General features: G+C 39.4%; 1 protein-coding gene across 1 annotated transcript in view; it reads left to right on the top strand.

The window, feature by feature from the left end:
* The first annotated feature begins 229 nt into the window (after window positions 1–229).
* NELL2 (neural EGFL like 2) overlaps window positions 230–9,810 on the top strand; it is a 393,863-nt gene continuing 384,282 nt past the window's right edge. Inside the window, exon 1 of the mRNA XM_042992139.1 lies at window positions 230–290. The gene's annotated coding sequence lies outside the window, so the exon portion shown is untranslated. The remainder of the gene's footprint in view (window positions 291–9,810) is intronic.

Genomic DNA, 9,810 nt, shown 5'->3' with positions numbered 1-9,810 from the left:
TGCCTTGAATGAGCATGACGGGAAACATGTGAATCTGTGGTTCCCTCAGGTTGTCTCTGTTCTGGGTGCCTCTCAGGTGTGAGCATATCACTGAGTTGAATGTGATTCTAATTTTTAAAGACATGCATATATGCATTTTTCATGTAAAATGGACCCTAAAAGGAAGCCAACTACTTCGTCTGGTGCTCAACCAAAGAAACAGGAATCTGTTCCAATGCTGGAGGAAAAACTGGCTGCGCTGAACTAACTCGTGGTCTCCAGTGGAGTGCCTGTCGAAGGACTTTTCCAGGGTAATTTCGATTATTCATGATTTTCTTGTCTCTGATTATAGAGTCTAATAGGTGTGATTCTGTTGTAAGACAAGTATCAGAGAAATTACACACAGCCTGCAAGGGCCTTGGGTTCTGAGTTAGGGGGTTTGACTTTGTTTAGCCATGCAGTTGGAGTCTGTTAAAGGTTTCTGAATAAAGAAGGCTATAACACAGCGTTTCAGAAGATCAATTTGGAAATAATACTCTAGATGGACTGGAAGATGTAAAAACCAAGGCAGAGAGGCAATTAAGAAGCTCTTATAATTGTAGAGGTGAATAAGAAATAATGATTGTTAGACCTGGGGTGGAGATAAAGTTATACTTTTTGATTGACTAGGATGGATTAGAAATGGAGATTTTAAGTTTGGGTGACCATGAGGTTGATGGCTGCTTTAACAGAGTTAGAGAAATCAGAAGAACTAGTTTGGGTTAGGAAGATGAGTGGATGGAATATGAGGAACTGTGGGAGATCCTGGTGGAGATTTTCAGCAATGGGCTGGAACTGCAGGAAATAATTCTTAAAATGTTTGGTTTGGGCTTCATTCTGTTTAGAGATAGCAGTTGAAATCACAGGAGTAGCCAGTATGGCTAAATTAAGATCAACTCTGTAGAAAGCAGGGAGAGGTCCAAGTGTTGGTTCTTGGGGGATTACCTGTCTTTGGAGACCAGAGGAAGGAAAGAAGCCATTAGGAAAACCAAAGAAGGAACATTCAGGAAAAAAAAAAAATTCAGGGAAAGAGAATTTTAAAAGAATTCTAAAGAATTTAAAAGGAACGTAAAATGTTGCTACAAGTTCAAGAATTATATAGAATATAATGAACTAATTTTGGAGGTAAAAGGAAAGAAAGAAAATAATAGGTAAATAATAGAAGAAATATTTTAAAAAATAGGACAGGGGTAAAATAATTTCAGGAAAAAGAGACAGCAAATGATTTAAATGCTGCTGAAATTTCAAGGAGAGATGGGTCGTGAATGGGAGAGGTGGAAGTTTAAACCCAAAATTAGGATATGTGGTCTATCCAAGGATTCTTTTCTGATTTGTAAACTTGTGTGAGACTAACAAATGTGTAACCGTCAGCTCATATTTACACAATTCATTCTGTATTTGCTCAAAATAATACAAATATAGGAAACTGGGACTTTCTCAGAAATGACTACCAATGTAATCATTGGTGACCTTCATGTGCTATTTTGAAATCACTTGATATGCCATAAATGTGCAGTCCTAAAACAAACTGGAAAATATCATAAAGCATTTGCTGTCACGTGAAACTGGAAATACACAGAAACTACATTTAGTGCACAGTCTGAGTGGAGAATTCACACAAGGGTTCTGTCAAAGAAGATGGCTGCCGTGACTTTAATAACTTCTAAAGTATCTTCAAAGTTTCTTCTCTCTGTGAAATATTATGATTCTTTGCATGTTAGTCCAGAAGTCTTTGAAATAGTGGAGTGGTGGGGGGGGGGGTGCAGATGCTTCTCTGGCAGAGATATTTCTCACTGCAGACACATGAAAGTCGGGTGGTACTGCAATACTAATCCTTCCCTGAGTGCTCTAGCCCATTTGTGGAATATGACTTTCTTGATTGAGCGATATTTTCCATTGAGCCCATTCAGGTACTTAACAACACTTATTGATCATAGAGAATTAGCTATAGCTTTTAGAGCATATTAGGTTTAATGAAATCTGAAACATGATCGCTATCCTTAAGGGAACAAGTCAGACAAAATGGGAGGAAAATGTGTTGGAAACCTTTGTCTTAAATAAATCAGATAATGTGAGCAAAGCTCACACCTCACATTCTGAGACAAGGAGCTGAATATAGTAGTAGTCACCACCACATGACAGTTTTATAATTTAAAATGCATAATATCCACATCACACAGGGCCTGGAGATGGAGCAGGTAATATATTTTTATGCTTCTTCCAGGAAATATCCCATCCTTCCTCCTCAGAATCCCCAGCTCAAGGAGGGCCAGGATGTAGGATTTTCAATACTAAAACTGGGAGAGTTCTGGGCCAACTGGGACGAGTTTGTAACCCCTGTTTGTAGCAAGGCTGTCTGACTGTATGTGTCCTTCCATCCTGTAGGAATCTCCCGCTCTCCTAGCCAATCTTTCTCATTTGGTGAAGACCGTGACACCCGACTCACATTCTTTTTCCCGTAACCACCCCTGGTTCATGTAGAAAATCCAACCACTCCCTGGTTTTTAGTTCCTTGACCTTTTTTCTTTAAATTTTCCCTCATCCTTCCTTCCAACTTTAACTTCCAATTCTTATGGTCAAACCTTAGATTTTGTACTTATGAGTAACTATACAATCCTTAAAATCTCAGTTTCTGACACCCCCCCACCAGCCACCACTCCCTTCTTTTCAGCTCACTGCCTCCATGGCAATTCTTCAATCACACCGAGGCTTCCAATCCATTCATGACACCATTTTTATTATTTTTAAAGGAAGCTCTACTCCCAACATGGGGCTCAAACTCACAACCCTGAGATCAAGAGTCATATGCTCTACCGACAGAGCCAGCCAGGTGCCCCTAATGACACCATTTTTAATGTCCACCACTTTCTAGTTCCTGTCTTTACTTCCTACTTGTTCAGATTAGATTCCATTGTTCAATTACTTGCAAACATCCTCCTTTCCTACCCTCTGCCTTACTCAATGACAGAAATCCAATATTGGTTAATCCCAATGATTTGCAAAGGGGTAGTATAGTTTAGTGGTTAATGGTGTGGCTTCTGGACCTACACTCTTTTGAATCCTGGGTTCAGAATTTACTAGCGCTGTGATCTTGGATAAGTTTCCTAACAGCTTTGTGCCTGTTTCCTCATCTGCACCTGTCTCATGGGGTTGGGTTGTTGTTGGCTCAAAGGTATTAAAAAAAATTTTTTTTTAAGTTTATTTATTTATTTTGAGAAGACAGAGACAGTGTGAGTGGGGGAGGGGCAGAGAGAGAAAGAGACACAGAATCCAGCAGGCTCTGCACCGTCAGCGAGGAGGAGTCAGATGTAGGGCTTGAACCCATGAAACCGTGAGATCGTGACTTGAGCCAAAACCAAGAGTCGGATGTTAACCAACTGAGCCACTGAGGCGCCCCAATTCAAAGGTATTAATAGGAGTACAATGCTTACAACAGTGCTTGGCACATAATAAACAGTCAATAAATGTTTCCCAAGCTTGTAGTTTGATCTCTGGAGGAAAACACCTAACTATTCTGATTGATCTCTTTTAAAGTTTATGACTGTCTCAAGTGGGCCTCAGTGCAGTCTTTGCAATTCAGTCTACCACAGTTCCCATTTCCTTATTGATTTATTTTTTCTCTCAGGGATTACTATTTCACCTCCTCTTCTTGCTTCTCAAATTTCCACCTCCTCGCTTCTGCTCCTCACTCTCAGTGAATGATTTTGCTTCTTATCTCACTGAGAAAACAATCAGAAAATAACATTATTTTTCCACCACCCAGTCTACCCACCTCTGTAGCCTTCTGCTTTAATGAAAGTGTCCCTTTCCCTATTTTAGGACAAGTCTTTACTTGGGCACTGGACTCCATCTCTTTCTACTTTCTTAAGAACTTTACTGCTATAATTATCTCTTTCTTGTCTTGCATGATTACATGTCTCCTTTGTTCTCTGCCATTGGTGCTATAATATTAATGAACAATCATAAACAAAAGAGGGGTAGGGGCACCTGGTTGGCTCAGTTGGTTAAGCGACTGACTTTGGCTCAGGTCATGATCTCACAGTTTGTGAGTTCGAGCCCTGTGTCGGGCTCTGTGTTGACAGCTCAGAGCCTGGAGCCTGTTTCAGATTCTGTATCTCCCCCTCTCTCTACCTCTCCCTTGCTCATGCTCTGTGTCTCTCTGTCTCTCAATAATAAATAAATGTTAAAAAAAAATTATTTTAATGACAAAATAAAAAAATAAAAAAATAAAAAAGAGGGGCACCTGGGTGGCTCAGTCAGTTAAGTGTCCAACTTTTGATTTTAGCTCAGGTCATGATCTGACCTTGGTTCGTGAGATTGAGCCCCATGTCGGGCTCTGCAATGGCAACTCGGAGCCTGCTTGGGATTCTCTCTCTCCCTCTCTGCCTCTCCCTCTGTGCATATGCACTCTCTGTCTCTCAAAATAAATAAATAAACTTAAAAAAATACATTAAAAAAGGGAGAAAAGAAATCTCCCTTCCTTCTATGCCCCTGGTAGCTATCAACTTACTGATGCAAACCTCAATGTCTCCATGGACATTGAACTGAGGCTCCCATCTTCATGACAATTTGAACCAAGTTTTTATTTCACTATTTCACCAAAACCACACCTATATGAACCAACAGTAGCATCTATCTGTCAAGTCTCATGATCTGTTCTTTGTCCTCATCATCCTTTGCTCAGCACCAGTGTTTAACATAATTGGTCACTTCTGTCTTCTTGAATTTTTGTTTCACTTGGTTTCAGGACACTGTACTATTTTGAGTTCTCATCTATCTTTCTTCTCAATCTCCTTGACTGGATTCTCCTGTGTACCTTTAAATGTTTTTGAAAATGATGGAGTGCTCCAGAGCTCAGTCTTAGGCTCTCTCAAGCTTATGGAAGTGATTGGAGTGACCAAAACCAGGAGAAATTGATATTATGGGTTTCATACGAGGCAAGAACTGTGTTGAAAAGAAGTGAAAAAGCGTAGTTTGTATGAAAGAGGAAAGCCATTTATAATGATTTTTATACTGAATTTTACTTAATATCAGATAGTTTAATGGAAGCAATTTTACTGTAATAAATGTTTTCTGAACACTGGCAGTGGAAAGGGGTGGGGGAATCAAAACTGAAACAGAAAAATTCTTGCCAACACAGTCCTGAAAGTTGTCTGGTTATTGTCCTAATTTAATTAATGGAAAATTAAGAGCTAAATCAATACTGGAACTCCAACCAGAATTCTTGGTGGTTCCTGGTCTTCGATTAAGTTGATTAAGTTATTTGCCTCCCAGATTGAAATACAATAAAGAGTAAAGTGTGCCTAAATTACAAGTTTAAAGGGCATTCAAGTGGAAAATTGCTGGAAAGGGTAATAAAATAGCAACCACAAAAATACAACTTTCCTTGGCATTTTCAACTTTACTACCTCAGAGCTACTAAAGGACCTATTTTTGTCTTTTTCAACAACAAGATCTCAGATTTTTCAGTCAGCCACTCCTCGGGTTTTTGTATTGGTACAATTGGGTTTTCTCCTTGGAAACTGATTTTTAAAGAAGAACAAAGAGTATAGATTGATAATGCAATTTTATTATTAAATTCCTAAGGCTGACACTGAAAAAACTCACATTTAAAAAATTTGTAATAATAAGGGTGCCTGGGTGACTCATTTGGTTAAGTGTCCGACTTTGGTCAGGTCATGATCTCACAGTTCGTGAGTTTGAGCCCCACGTCAGACTCTGTGCTGACAGCTCAGAGCCTCGAGCCTGCTTCGGATTCTGTGTCTCCCACTCTCTCTGCTCTTTCCCTGCTCACATGCTGTCTTTCTCCCAAAAAATAAATAAAGATAAAAAAAAAATTAGCCCCTTACAAGTTACATTTTTCATTCCTTCCAATGACTAGATGAGGTGGTGTTATTATCCTTCACAGACAGAAACTGAGATTCAGAGAGGTTTTAAAATTTTTCTAAAGAAATGAGAGGGGAGGGGCACCTGAGTGTCTCAGTTGGTTAAGTGTCTGGCTCTTGGTTTCAGCTCAGATCATGATCTCATAGTTTGTGGGTTTGAGCCCTACATTGGGCTCTGTGCTGACAGTGCAGAGCCTGCTTGAGATTCTCTCTCTCTCTCTCTCTCTCTCTCTCTGCCCCTCCCTGATCACTCTCTCTGTCTCTCAAAATAAATAAATAAACTTCAAAAAGAAATAAAGACATGAGAGGGGGGCTCCTGGGTGGCTCAGTCACTTAAGCTTCTGACTCTTGGCTTTGGCTCAGGTCATGATCTCACAGTAGGTGAGATCCAGTCCTGACTTGGGCTCTGCACTGATAGCATGGAACCTGCCTGGGATTCTCTCTCTTCCTCTCTCTCTGCCCCTCCCCTGCTTGCACATGCTCTCTCTCTCTCTCTCTCTCAGAATAAACAAACAAACAAACAAACAAACAAATAAATAAATGAGACATGCTCCCAGTCCTCTTACCTCCAAAGGGAAAAGAGAAGGAAACAATTAAGTACCAGATACTATGCCTGGACCTTTTGTGTAACTATCTTGTTTAATTAAAAGTAAGAGTTAAGAAATAGATTGTAATATGAGCTTTGTGCTTAGCACTTTGTGTTTTAAGAATACAAGTCTGGGGGCGCCTGGGTGGCGCAGTCGGTTAAGCGTCCGACTTCAGCCAGGTCACGATCTCACGGTCCGTGAGTTCGAGCCCCGCGTCGGGCTCTGGGCTGATGGCTCGGAGCCTGGAGCCTGTTTCCGATTCTGTGTCTCCCTCTCTCTCTGTCCCTCCCCCGTTCATGCTCTGTCTCTCTCTGTCCCAAAAATAAAATAAACGTTGAAAAAAAAAATTTAAAAAAAAAAAAAGAAAAGAATACAAGTCTGAATGGCATTTCAAGTGAGAGATTTGCAGTATCACACATAAAATGCAATGCTTAAATCCTTGACCCTGTAGAGAGCTAAAAGAATTGTTATTTCACATCAAGATTTTTCCTCTAATGACTACTGAAGCATTTCTTCTTTGTAAAGTAGCTTATAAAACTGTTAGCCCTCACTTAAAACTAGAGTTTTTGAGAATTAGGTACTTGATCTGCGTATATATGGTGCAACCATACTGATAGCCTTCCCCATTTTAGCACTCAAATACACAGCAAGTGTAGGACATGTTCAGCTTCTTGTTTGACAGTGGTGTCTGTAGGGATCTTTATGTCCATTTGTTGTTTACAAGTGATGTCTATTTCTTTTTGGAGTCGAGCACGCTGTGTGAATATCTTGAGGTGAGTGCCTAAAATGTGGCCAGATAAAAGAGAAATAAAGGTTTGTCTAGTAACACAGGAATTGGATTCCAAAATTTTTTTTGTTAATGATTTATAACAAATTCTCCCTCTGGGCTGCTGCTAACTCTCCAGTAATCAGGTGTTAATATTTTAGATAAAAAATAAAGTCCAGGCAGGGAGGTGAGTGGGAGCTGAGAATGGAGAATGGACAGGAGTGAGAGGGAGAGAAGCCAGACTAAAAACACCACACTGGGAGATCTAAGTCATGTTGGATAATGTTAATTTTCTTGCTTTATTCTTTTTACTTCTATGTCAGGTTAAGTACCTCTTTAGATTTTTATTTGCTTGAAGAAAGACAATTTTAGAAAAAAAAAGCATACCTAAGTCCCCCCCCCCCAAATTAAAAGTATAGATATAGATATAGAGACAAATTTTCTTTTATCCACTGGGAGTTTTAAAGATTGATTCAGGGATGAAAGCCCCAAAACAAGAACTTGGTAGTTGACAACCTTAGAAATAAATGGGCATCACTACTTATAGTGCTAGTCTGGATGTCTTGAGGAATACCTGCGTTATTTTTACTCAGGAGTTTATTACTGTGGCCAAACAAATACTCTTGTGAAACATGACTTATTCCATTCAACAAACATGGTTGAGTGCTCAATATGCACTGTGGTTGGTGTTAAGTATAAAAGGATGAGTCAGATAGTCTTGATTTTCAAAGTTTGCAGCCGTAGGAGTAGCAGGCAGGTAAATAATTATTAATAATTATTCATAAGGAGTTAAATTCCACATTAGGTTATGAGCAAAGTATTATGGGAGCACAGAAGGAGAGATTGTTTAACTCCACAGAAGGGAAATTCTGTACTCTATGCTTTTCTTTGGTTTGTATGGAATACACAGTAGTCTGAAAAGTACTTTGAAAAGGTATGTTAGAGGGCAGGGTTCCCCTAGGGTTCCCCATTTGATTCTACCCACTGATTTGAGAGAATGAATGAAATATCTTTTCTCTCCTCTCTTGCCCCTCAGAGTTCCGTTCAATGTCCTGCAGATGGCATGACCTCCCAGACTGGCCTTCCTGAGCATTTTCTCCACCTTGAAATGACCTGTACACTTCACTAGTCATTACGTGTCTTTCGGGAGGGACTATCCTGTGCCCAGAAAGTGCTTGGCACATTGTAGGTTCCCAGTACATTTTGGTTAATTGAACTAAGAAGAAAGAAAGATACGTGGTGCTCTGACCTCACCCAAACAACCTTATTTCCGTTTCTGCCTCCTTGGCATTTTTGCTTTATGATTATGGATATTAAAGGAAATCCTTCCTTAGTAAGTTTTTCAGAAACTGAGCTAGAATCACGTTAAGGGTTTCCTTAATCCTCTAAGTTTGAAAAGAAGGATAGAAAAACCAATACCTCCAGCTTTCGTCCTCTTTCACCTCTCACCCTCTTTACAGGGTCCTTCTTTATTAGGACAGCCTCTAATAAAGATATTAACTTTGTATTTTTATTTATCCATAACATAGACATACTTCATCTGGTTTCTGTATTATATGGGGTAGTCCTCTGGATAATAATTGCTGTTTGACAGAAATTCCAGACCAAAGGTTCTAAAATAATGTATCGTTAAAAGAAACTAGGATTGGTGGCCAAGAATTCAATCACATTTCTTTTCTGATAGAATCAAAGCCATTTCACTAATTAGATATTTTCTTCCACAAGATGGCGCTGTAGTTCTTCCAGTTATTTGAAGTTTAGCAGCTCATGGTTTTATCTTTTAAAGTATCTCCCATGTCCCCCTTATTTCTTTATATATAAAAGGGACATATAAGAAAAAAAATGTAAGATTGTTACTTCATAAGCCAGATTTACTATCTGATTTTAGAGAGGTTCATAGGAATAGCCATAGAATAGCCAATAACAGGGATTAGTACACAATGAAAAGTTACCAGCAATGAGATAAAATAGACATTTTTTTTGCACTAGTTTTTCTGTAAACAATTGTTTATCAAGAAAAAGAAGGGGTGCCTGGGTAGCTCAGTTGGTTGGGCTTCCGACTTCAACTTAGGTCATGATCTCACGGTTCGTGGGTTCAGGCCCCACATCAGGCTCTGTGCGACAGCTCAGAGCCTGGAGCTTGCTTCTGATTCTGTGTCTCCCTCTCCTTTCCCTTCCTCCATTCACTCTCTCTCTCTCTCTCTCTCAAAAATAAATACAGATTTTAAAAAATTAAGAAAAAAAAAGAAAGAAAAAGAAAAATTGGGGGTGCCTGGGTGGCTCAGTCGGTTGAGCGTCTGACATTAGCTCAGGTTATAATCTTGTGGTTCATGGGTTCCAGTCCCACGTTGGGCTCTGTGCTGACAACTCAGAGCCTGGAGCCCGCTTCTGATTCTGTGTCTGCCCCTCCCTTGCTCACGCTCTGTCTCTCCCTAAAATAAATAAATACTAAAAAAATTTTTTGAAAAAAAATTGTTAAGCACAGTCTAGCTCAAATATGAATTATGAACTATTATAAAAGCATTATGAGTAAAATTTTAATATTCTTTAGTAC

Source organism: Panthera tigris, chromosome B4, assembly GCF_018350195.1.
Source record: "Panthera tigris isolate Pti1 chromosome B4, P.tigris_Pti1_mat1.1, whole genome shotgun sequence".
Taxonomy (NCBI): domain Eukaryota; kingdom Metazoa; phylum Chordata; class Mammalia; order Carnivora; family Felidae; genus Panthera; species Panthera tigris.
The sequence above is the reverse complement of the archived record's forward strand: the minus strand, read 5'-3'. Positions and strand labels throughout refer to the sequence as shown.